The sequence below is a fragment of the Fukomys damarensis genome, unplaced genomic scaffold, assembly GCF_012274545.1.
Source record: "Fukomys damarensis isolate Sample0158 unplaced genomic scaffold, DMR_v1.0_HiC HiC_scaffold_39, whole genome shotgun sequence".
Lineage (NCBI taxonomy): Eukaryota > Metazoa > Chordata > Mammalia > Rodentia > Bathyergidae > Fukomys > Fukomys damarensis.
Window position 1 is genome coordinate 23,058,470 of NW_022900951.1, and position 3,837 is coordinate 23,062,306.

Consider the following 3,837-nt stretch of genomic DNA (forward strand, 5'->3'; position numbering starts at 1 on the left):
ACTACATAGTGAGACCCTGTCTCAAAAAACCAAAAACCAAAATGAAAAAAAAAGTAATAGCTGGCAAAAATTTGTTCCTATTCTGTGGGTTGTCTCTTCACTCTGTCAGTTGTTTCCTTTCTGTGAAGAAGCTTTTTAATTTGATGTTATATCAATTGTTGATATTATTTCTTCTTTTTGGCAAAAAATTAAATAAATCTTTATTTTAAGAAATTTCAGATATAATTCTTTCAGTACTCATCAAGGTCACTTTAAATGGGTTCTTTGCTTTCAAGAGAGCCCTTTTTCAAAGAACTGATGCTTAATCTAGTCATCCTATCTGCCTGCAATTCTTTTATCTCCACTGGAATTATGGTCAGTGACAACTTCAAAACTCCTGGGTTCTTACCTTATATCGAAATTTATTGCAACACTTTACACTTTAGGAGCCTAGAATTTGAATTGTACATAATATTGGTATAGTGGCACATGATCTAGATTTTGTATTATTCCTTAATCATTCATTCCTAATACTGAAAGTCAGCATTTTTCATTATTCTTGAGCAGAATGTTACAGGTCTCATCGTCACCACTGTAATAAGTTTACTGTGACAGAAGCATGACCTGGGTCTCGATTTTAATCACACTGACTAATTCTGGACACCAATCAACAGTGCCAGTTCTAATCTACAATGAGGCTTTGTCCTGATGTTATATCTTGGGCAGATGGGCTTTTACTCAGAAACTCCTTGCCTATGCCTATGTCTTCATGAGATTTACTTGTTTTATCTTCCAGAAGATTAGGTATTTCTGCTTCAACATTTACATCTTTGATTCATTTTGATTTTATTTTAGAACATGGTGGGAGATATAGGTCTAGATTCAATCTTCTGTATGTGAAATCGCCAGTTTTCCCCGTAACAAATACTGGAGAGGCTGCAGGGAAAAAGGAATACTTCTACATTATCAGTTGGAATGTGAAGTAGTAAGTACAACCATTGTGAAAATCAATGTGGGGATTCCTCAAAAACTAAAAATAGAAATTCCATTTGATCCAGCTATTCTCCTTCAAGGTACCTTCCTCAAACAGTTAGACATATTACAGTGATACATGAATACCATCTTTATAGCATCACAATTTATAATAGCTAAATCTTTGAAGTGGCCTATATGTTCATCAACCGATGAATATATAAAAATGTGATATTTATATGTTATGGAGTACTACTCTGCCATGAAGAATGATAAACTTGAGTGATTTGTGGGACAACAGATTCATCTTTAGATCATAATGTGAAGTGAAATAAATTAGATATATATGCTTTAAAATGCACATTGTAAATCATCACCATGAAGCACAAAGCCTGGAAAGCTTTCAGAAAGTCCTAAAGCAAATCTCCTTTATCTCTAAGAAATGAGCTTGTATGAGTGATGCCACCAAAAAATGGCTTGGATGAGCTTCATTCCTCCCTATCTACAAAGACTTTGTTTCCATTATTTTTTATTTTATCATATTAATTCCATTCCCTTCTTTTACCCTAGCCCTCTCATTTCCACTTCCTCTTTGTCCCTTTTCTTCCTGTTTCACGTAATCTATTACACCTTTTAGCCCTTATTTACACTTTCAGTTTCACACTAGAGAAACTATTGGGTATTTACACATATGTATCCTATTTATATCACTTGAGTATTGCCTCAGTGTGTACACCTTTAGCTATGTCTCTAATTTCTCATTTTTTATGGCTGAGTAGGATTCCATCTTATTAAAAAAAAAAAAAACAACACGCATTTTCTTTACCCAGTCTCCTGTTGTGGGCAACTGGGCTGCTTCCAAGTTTCAGCTATTACAAATTGTGCTGCTGTGAATACGGGTTTGCATATGTCATCATTATGGTATGATTGTTTTAATTCTTTAGGGAAGACACCCAGCAGGGGAATAGTTGGGTCAGTGTAGACTGGTGCAACCAGTGGAAAACAGTATGGAGATACCTCAAAGAATTAGGATTGAATGTCCTTTCTTTGTAGATGATCCCCTTATCCCTTTCAGCTTGCAATGCCTTCCCTCGATGTGTAACTGTGCTGTGATCTTCACTTATACATACCAGTTATGATAGATTAAGACTCAGGTCAATGACCTCATTTTAACTTCTCTCTTTTTTTTTTTTTTTTTTTTTTTGAGGCAGGGTCTTGCTATATAGTTCAGGCTGGCCTCAAACTCACGGTGATCCTCCTGCCTCTGCCTCCTGAGTGCTGAGATTACAGGAGTGCACCACTACACCCAGCTAATTATCTCTTCAAATACTAACAAAATACAGTCACATTCTGAGGTTTTGAGGGAGGAAGACTTCAACATATGATTTTCAAGGGGAGGTCAGTCAGCAATGACAATCCTGTGAGCCATACTTTACGAAGGAGACTGATAAGCAGGTGTCAAGTGAGATGCCATGGCTATATGTATCTGTGATAAAAAGCAGAAGAGAGATCTCTAATTTGAAAGTCCACTTTTTCTTTCATGGAACTGTATTATGACTCTATCTTTTGTATATATTTGGGTCTTAGTACAGAACATGAGTCAGTCTAGTGGAATTAAAGTCAATATCAATAAAGTAAAACAAGCCCAAAAGCTAAGCTCCACACATCATTGAACAAGTGGATCACAACCAAGGGTGATTTTAGCCCCTTCAAGAGATGTATATAGTCTTCTGGATACATTTTTTTGAGACACAGAGTCTTGGTATACAGGTCAGGTTGGACCTGATCTCACTATGTAGCCGAGGTTGTCCTCAAACTTATGTGATCCTCCTGCCTCCGCCTCCTGAGTGCTGAAATTACAGGTGTTTGCCACTGCACCCTGCTTGTATATATTTTTTGATTATCACAGCCGAGCTTGTGCTGCTGGCATCTACTGGGTATGGGTCACGGGTGCTCCTCAATATCCTACAATGCATGGTACATCCCCTACAACAAAGGCCAATATGTTAACACGGGTAAAATTGAGAAACACTGCATCAGAATATAATTTGCCTACTGAATCTGGCAGTGCCCAGAAGAGTATCACTCCCTCTTAGACAGTCTTCAGCTAGTGTTTAGGACTAAAGGGATAGGAAAAATATATAAACTTATTTTGAAAATTTAGAATTGTGTTCTGACCATTCCTAAGCATGATGCATATTGCTTTCACCATGCCAAACTGACTGGTATACCCAGTGGGCGGCAGCCTGGTAAATCAGTGAGGATGAAATTCAAATGTAATTCTGCTTATCTTATACAAGAAGTTTGGATCTGTGTACAGTATGCCTGAAAAATAAAAATCCAGGTTTATATTTACTTGAAAGGAACATTTGAATAGTACATATTTGGAGGAAAAGCAAAAATACTGTACCTAATATTGTACAGAGGAAGGAGGAGCATTGCTAAACTATGTCTGTAAGAACTGCCTTAGAAATCTTCCCGCCCAAGGAAAACATTCTGGTGCAGCTATCCGAAAATGTTACAATTATCTTCAATTTAAGTGACAGTTTTGTCATCCTTGATAAGATAGGTCTGACTCCTTACTTTATGAAGAGTTCTATCAGAAATGGTAGGGGATGATCCTAGATCCAGCTCTTCCACTACTACATGCAAACATAAGCCCCACATCCCCACCTTGTCACACCTCCATGAACACACGTCACATTACCCTGGATGTCATCTCCGGCTCCACTCTAAGTGCTATCAATTTGATCCAGAATATACTACTACAAATTGGTGAGCATCGCCAGTGCTATAAGTGGGTATAGCTACATTTGTCCCTTATATTCTTTGGAAAAAATATGCTGCTGCTGCTAATGAATTTGTTTCTTTTTTTTTTTTTTTTTT

The 3,837-nt window shown here is 37.1% G+C and overlaps 1 non-coding gene across 1 annotated transcript; it reads right to left on the reverse strand.

Moving 5' to 3' along the window:
- Window positions 1-545: 545 nt before the first annotated feature.
- On the reverse strand, window positions 546-679 carry LOC117284863. The gene has a single exon (XR_004515933.1). It is a non-coding gene; the product is annotated as a small nucleolar RNA SNORA1 (small nucleolar RNA).
- Between the last annotated feature and the right edge of the window lie 3,158 nt (window positions 680-3,837).